The sequence below is a fragment of the Gambusia affinis genome, linkage group LG16, assembly GCF_019740435.1.
Source record: "Gambusia affinis linkage group LG16, SWU_Gaff_1.0, whole genome shotgun sequence".
Classification (NCBI taxonomy): Eukaryota; Metazoa; Chordata; class Actinopteri; order Cyprinodontiformes; family Poeciliidae; genus Gambusia; species Gambusia affinis.
The window spans coordinates 7920878-7928281 of NC_057883.1; the positions used below are offsets into that span (position 1 = coordinate 7920878).

The 7404-nt window shown below is 40.2% G+C and overlaps 1 long non-coding RNA gene across 1 annotated transcript; it reads right to left on the minus strand.

The window, feature by feature from the left end:
- Positions 1–489: 489 nt before the first annotated feature.
- Positions 490–7267, minus strand: LOC122845765. Its single transcript, XR_006373131.1, has 4 exons — positions 7080–7267; positions 2063–2135; positions 1452–1561; positions 490–1346 (listed from the first exon to the last, which is right to left on the minus strand). It is a non-coding gene; the product is annotated as an uncharacterized LOC122845765 (long non-coding RNA).
- Positions 7268–7404: the final 137 nt, after the last annotated feature.

Below are 7404 nucleotides of genomic sequence, written 5' to 3' on the forward strand. Positions count from 1 at the left end.
TCTACACTGAGCCACCTGGTGCCCCCCGTTGATGTGTTGAAAAGCAAACTTAAAAACATTACTTTTCTCTCAGTTTTTTTATTTTATTTTCATGACCTTTAGGAATTGTATCCTTAACTCTACTCGATGCATATCAAGACAATCATCAGACTTTATTTTGATTTTAAATCACTTCTCAACTGATTTAGCTTTTTGGTGGTGATCAGTGAACTCTAACAGCATGCTCACACATTAAGTCCCGTTATGTGAATTAAGTAGATTTTAGTTTATTTTTATTTACATTTTATTTGCTGTTATAGATTATTTTATTTTTATATTCCCCATTTTTACCCTAAATGTAGCACTTATTTTGTCTTTTAATTTTATTATGGTTTATTTATTTACCTATTTATTTATTTATTTTAAGTACTTTATCAGTACTCCTTCTATTATTTAGTTTAAATCTCTATCATTATTTATTTATCTTTTTACTTATTTTCATTTTATCATTTATTTGCCTACTTATATGCTATTTTAACTGATTTCATAATATCTATTCCTCCTTTTAGGTTTAACATGAGATCTCAAACCTTCAGAAATTTGATGTCTTCTTCTCCCCTTCATCATTTTCCTCTTCCTAAATCTCAAATCAACATCCCCTCTGGTGGCTACACATTTTTTAACATTTACTTTTAGCTTTGATTGGCTCTTCATTTATGTCTTCCTGTTTGTGTCTTTTTTATTTCTTTCTTTTATATTTTCTCATTATCTCCCACTTTGGTCTAATGTGAAGTTTTTGTTGGCTTACCCTCATTGTACGCCAACAAAAAGCTCCACCTTTGGAGAACCCTCCCTCGTTCTGTGTAGCATTGAGACATCTTATACCTTAGCTGTTTACAGCTAACTGCCAATCCGTAAATATGGTCCCAATTAAAGGACAAATGAATAGTATAGCTGTAGTGGTGTGTTAGGGAGCCGTTCCTGCTTTCATTAGAACTGCTTTCTTGGCTGCATGCTGCCGTGCAGATGTTCGATTTGAATCCACTGCTCCTCTGCCAGATGTTCTGCAGTCAGGAGCACTGATGCAGAGCTCTGCTTGGAGCTGTGCTCTGCAGGTGTCTTCCCTGGTGCATCTGAGAGTTTGGCTCTATGTACTGCAGCACGTCTTCAGAAAGTCCCGTCTCCCCGGCTCTCTCTCTTTCTGTGCGTGTCGTTTCCTCACCTTCCTCCTCTCCCACGGGAAGGACGTGGACACAAAGGAAATCAATTAGGCCTGTTTTCCCCCCGCAGATGCCACGCCGTCGCTTTGATTGTGCTTTTCACACTTCCCTCATGGGGCGGGGTGACTGCTTGGAAACAGACAGACTCTACGGGAAGGCAATAACAAAGAGACTATTGTTGGAGCACTTTCTCCGGCACACCTTGGTGCAATTAGGTGTATTCTTAATTAACTGGAGAAGAAATGTAATTACTTTTATTAAAGTGCAATGTGTGACACAGCTCTTGAGAGGCAGAGAGCTGATTCCTGCTTGCACAGTCACTCTCCATGGTTAATGGGGGCTTTTTGGTGGTACCAATAGTTCTGTGGATATGAAGAAACTTACAGTTAGATGATATCACTTGTGCTAACACAACTAACTGCAGAGCTCTTGAATCTGTTGTCATCTTACCTTCTCAAAAAAGTCCTCAAATAAATTAAGAATATGAATGTGTATATATATATATATATATAATTTTTTTTCATTTAGTACAAGACGTCCCTATTGTCCCAGACCGATATTTGACAACGAGTTGTCATGTTGTCCGCGCTTTGTTTTTGAAGCAGACAACTCTGAGGATTAAAAATTAATGTGTGTAATTATATCAATCCGTCAGCAGAGGGAGATGTTGTCTCTGTTTTAGCAAAAATAATCTGCAGTTAAGACAAAGAAATCTGGATCTATCTATTTACAGCCAATTTGGAGCTACTTGTAATATGCAGATAGTGTATCTTTTTTTTTGTTTACAGTACAAGAAATAGTAAATTTGTCTGATTTTGTTCCTCAAAACCCCAAATAAACTAATAGCATTGGGTTGCACTGACTTCAGTCTTCCAGCAGGGGTCATCATTCAACGAGATTTTGCCGTTGTCCTCAATCGCTTTTTTAATGTTTTCTCTATAAGACAAAAAACGTGAGAAATTGCACTTTTATTTCGTATTATGAAATAAATCTGTCTTAAACACACTATAATCAAATAATTTCACAAAAAATACATTTTTCCTCTTTTATGCTAGTATATAGTAACACAATTTGTTACTATATAGCTTCACAGTCTGCCATCTGCCTCATGGCTTTGAGAGAGGCACAGACCCACAGAACTCTTGGCTCTAATTCAAAGGGATTAGCCATACTTTACTTCTGCTCTATTGATACTGTGACCTTCATAAAATGAAAGAGAGGTCACAATGAGAGAAAGATGAAAGAAATATCAGAAATAGATAGCAGACACTGGAATATGTGGCCCTCAGAAAGAGCCCCTCTTTTCCTCCAATAGGCCCCACCTCGCTGGGGAATCCTGTCGGCAAGTTTCAGCTCTCAACCAAAATACCAAACGAGAGCCTCACATTTTCTATTCTCTTTTTTTTTCCTTTTGAAGAGCAGCTGGGGAATGACCAAGTGGGCCTTCCTTTTTTAGAGAGACACTTGCAGTGGATGAGAGGTCTGGAAATCACTCTCACAGACGTTGGCAGGAATGAGAAATGGAAACACGCCATGAAGTGGATTTTAGTCTAGAGTAGACCAGATGGAAATAGAAATTTAGATTATCCTGCTTATGTGGACGAAGGACATACAGGATAAGATAAAATATCCAATCCAGTGCTAAAATTTCTATGAACGGTTGAGATCTAGAAGTGCAGCTAAGATGTTGTCACGGTGACTGATGTTGTCTGTGGGCTGAGATCTCATCATGGGAGCTCCTGTCGGAAGCTGACATGCAAAAGAAAAGATGGATCAGGGAATTACCAACAAACAAGTACAACTTTGCATTCATGCTCTTTAAAGCACATTTTCAGAAAGACTATGAATACATAGAATCTGAATTTTTTAAAAGAGCAAAGCATGTCAAAAAATTGTGTCGGAGTTTTTAGTTTGCTAAATGTTTTATTGTGTAGAAGCACTAAGGCAGTAAACCCAAAAAAAAAACCTTGCCAACAAAAGCAGGTATTAGTTTAATGTCTTTTCCCTGCTAAATGATCCGCCTGCTGACTGATGCTTGATGAGGGAAGCTTAAATAACACATCCAGCACCAGTACATCTGCTGAGTACTGAGGGGTTTCTGCACAAACGCATCACAGCATTTATTGATCAGCCAACATGCTGCCACGCATTCAGAAAAACCTTGATTACGCAGACATTTAGGGAATTACATCCTATAAAACCATTTGAACTTAGAAGAGCCTAAGAGTAGTACAAAAATGAACTTTATCTACTACCCATCTAGCTTAATATGCTATTGAATTTTCTGCATTTAGACTTTAACTCCCATGTGACCCCCATGAAAATGAAAGGGAGCACTATAAGAGGGAGGTTGGAATCCTCCAAAACCTTCTGCCAGCTGCCTCCACCACACCCCGGTCCCCACAGGGGCCCTGGCTGGGCTTCTCAGGATCTGTGCCCCGCCTCAACGTGCCACATGTCCCTCCAGAAACGTACAACCGTACACTCACAGCAAGCATCGATATTAAAGTGACATTTTCAACCGTAAACACCGTGCTAAACATACGTCTGGGGAACGTAGAGAAAGTGTTTTCAAAGAAGCCTGAACCAACTTAGAAAGATGCTTGCCAAGAAAAACCAACACGCCTGCGTCACTTAAAAAGGCCTTCGGTGGAACCAAATCCACCCCACACACACACACCGGGTGGGTGTGTGGAAATATAGCTCTTCCAAACTAACTGTCCAAGGCTAAAAGCACAGAGACACTCTGCTTTTCTGCTGTTAAAAATGCTGTGAGACTTTACTAACAGAATGTATTTTGTCTGCAAAAAGCCACCCCAGGGCCAGAATCAGTAGCGAGTGTGTTTGTATGGTGAAGGGTTAAGGTTAGAGAGCTCACTGAGGATACCACATAAACTGAGGCTGGAGGTGATGCCAACCAATTTTAGTGCGCATGTTTAACCACCTAACCATAGCTAATAGCCAAAATTTAGATGGGAGCTAAATATGCAAAGTTACAAACATGCTTTTGTCCAATTCCCTGCCACATTGTGCCTTCAACTTAGCAACATGTTAAGTTAGTTCAGTTCTATTACCCAATGCTTGAACGTTCCCACCTTATTTTCTTCACTTTTTCTAATTAGTGAACAAATTAGTTGTATTTCCTCATGAAGGTAAAACATATATATTTATACAAGACAAAGTGAGAAATTCATAATGTTATCATGTAGCATGTTGCACCTGTAACAAGTGGTGAATTCACAAATATTGAATTAGGGGAGCGGAAATACAAAAATCCATTGGAAACTGTGACGAAATGTTAATACAATTTTAGTGGTATTAATATTACACAAGTTCTAATTTTAATCATAATGTCCATATTTCGGATTAATCATCTCTGGTGGGATTTACATGAAAAAAAAAAAGAAAAAGAAAACTGCAAATAAATCCCACAATCTTATACAATGACAATTTGCCAAGAAAAACTCTGTGACCAAGTAAAGAGACTGCCGTGTGGGATTACAGGATTAGATTAGATCACTTCTTAGAGCATTATGACTGGAACTGGCGAATTATTTACTTCCTGTGAACCACACACTATACTAGTTCCAGAATAAGATGGCCAAAAATCACACCCTCTTTTAATACGTAGAGAAATAATAAAGATAAAACAGTCCCATCCTGCAGATAAAGCGCCTCCTTAAGGTCCATCTGACCCCTCAGTATCCACAATAATATTTTATCATCTGCTGAGAATACCCAGTAGATTTTCCTAACATTTCTTTAGTAGAGATAAACACCACCTTCTGTTTCTAAAAAAACCAAAATGTCTCTTAGATTGCATTTTGTGAGAACGTTTCAATAATTAATTCAAGCTCCATTTTTTTTCTGTCTTACCGAGAGACATGCACGTGTTCGCCCATCTGATCACGTGTTACCCATGCAAGCATTTTGTGCTTATGGTTAAAGTGAATCCACGGCCGTGTGGTGTCCTTTAAATGCTCGTGTTTGTGCATTTCAAATGGAGGCCTCAGAACTCAGTTGTGCGGCCTGTGCTTTTCTTGATCTGGTGTCTGTCTGCTGCAGCTGGTTCTGGGTCCAGCTGCATTGCAGGCTCATCTGTGTTTGGTGGATTACTGCTGCATCTCTTGAGTCTGGCCTTTTTGTGAGAGTTGGTGTGGGCGAGGTGCTGAAAGGATTTTCACCAGTCGTGGGCCAACGTTGGCACCTGTTTGACCTTGGGGGGCACGTGGCTTGTGTGGCTCGTTTGGAATCGAGTCGTGTTGAAGACAGGTGTCCTGCTGGAATTTGAAAACACCCCGCCACCCCCTGTTCCTTCCTGTGTTACATCTCTACTGCTGGTCGTCCCGGTGAGGATAAAAGGGCTGAACAGAAATCAGACACTGTCAGGTTTCAGTGTCTGAAATCTTATGCTGCAATATAAGATTTCAGACACTTTCTGTTCCGTTAAAAAAATGTTTAGATCAATGTCAGTCAAATATTTCGAAATTAATTCTGAAGTCAGAACACGTGGATGACGGTATTCAAAAAGAAATCCCAATAACTTTACTGATAAATCAGAGTTGGTCGATGGTGGGGAGGAGTCGCAGACTTCAGAGATGAAGAGAACCTGCAGAGAACCCATACATGCACGTAAACTCCAGACAAATTTGCTCACAAATTTTACTGGACCTTTGACTTTTGTCAGATTTACTTAAGAGTCCCTGGACTAAACGGAAGGCGACTTTCCTTCTCTGATGTCACTCTGAGTGTTACAGTACTTTTGCTGTTCTCTCAATTGTTCATCCATAAGCAAAATAATAAGTCAAATTCTATTAAATTAAACATCCTGTGGGTGTTAAATAAGGTTTTCTTCATAGACTTGGCATAAGAGTTGTCTGGGAAGCTGTTGTAGTTTTCACATATTGCATATAACCCCAGCAACCTTTCTCTGAACCTTACTATTACTACTAATGCCGTACTACGCCTGTTCCACCAAGCGCCACAAAAGCTTTCAAAGAGAGACTACTGGCCTCAATATGTCCGATCGATCTTACAGGCATCATCCACTCCTCAAGAGCCTTAAATCAGGCTGCCAACCCATTCAGGGTTGTCCTGATGTATTAAGATCATGTGCCTCTATGTATTTTCCAGGGAAGGTTTTCTTCTTCACCCTTTGGCTATTAGCTATGGCCACACAAAAAATGTTCTCTGTGATTTTCTGTCTTACAGGAGACCAGCGAGCCAAAGGTTTTAGATTCACGCAGTAGTACACCAGATATCCTTTCAGCAGGTCTGATTGAGGTCTGAAGCTGAACTGGCAACAAACCTGCAACCACAGCAAACACAGCTGAAGGCAAACAGTAATGAACTCTGCGAAACCTCAAGATTATCCCCTCAAGCTGTCCGGCGTTCAGTTTGTCTGCCCTTAATAAGCCCTTCAGTTTCCGATTGACCGTTAACTCTGAGGTCTTGTGAAAATAAAAGTGCACTCAGAGATAAAGAGGAAGCAGTTGCAGATATTTATGCTGACAGGACTTAATCAGCTGCTCTACAGATGTGGGAATTATCAGCTCGGCTGTTCCTGGACCTGCTCTGTGTCACGAGGCGGACAGAGCAGACAGCACTAATGTGTGAAACTGATTATTTCAGTCACTTTCAAGAGGCCCTCTGGAAAGAGGTAGACTGTCTGCTGGGAGAACTGGTTGTCTCCTGTCAGGTCTTTAATGAGGCATAATTGAATGCAGCAGTCACATGCACCACTGAATAGTGAGAAATTCAGACCCCGACTTCCAACTCCACCCTTCCTCTCTCAGAAAGCCCAATTTGTGAAGAAGACAGTAAAGCCTTGGAAGAAGGAAAGCTGATCCACCAGAGCCACGTTTCAGCGTCTTGTCTTACCTACAAATTCCTACAAGTCACTTTCTCTGAAAGAGAGCATTGTGATTCAACCGAAGGCTGCCTACTCCTCTTGTGAAAAAGAGGGAAAAGGAAGCGGGGGTGAATATGTTCCATTGGACTGGCCTAAAGATTTCCCGCCTGGCTTTGCCAGGCTGTGACAAAGATGTGATGCATTCAAGTACTGTTAGACGGGGTAGATATTATTGAAAGGATTCTAAAACCGTTGAAAAATTAAACTGATTATCCATGTAACTCTGTTATTATTGTTTTTCTTTTATTTTAGACCGATATTTTAAATCTTGGAGCTGCACAGAAAACATCACTG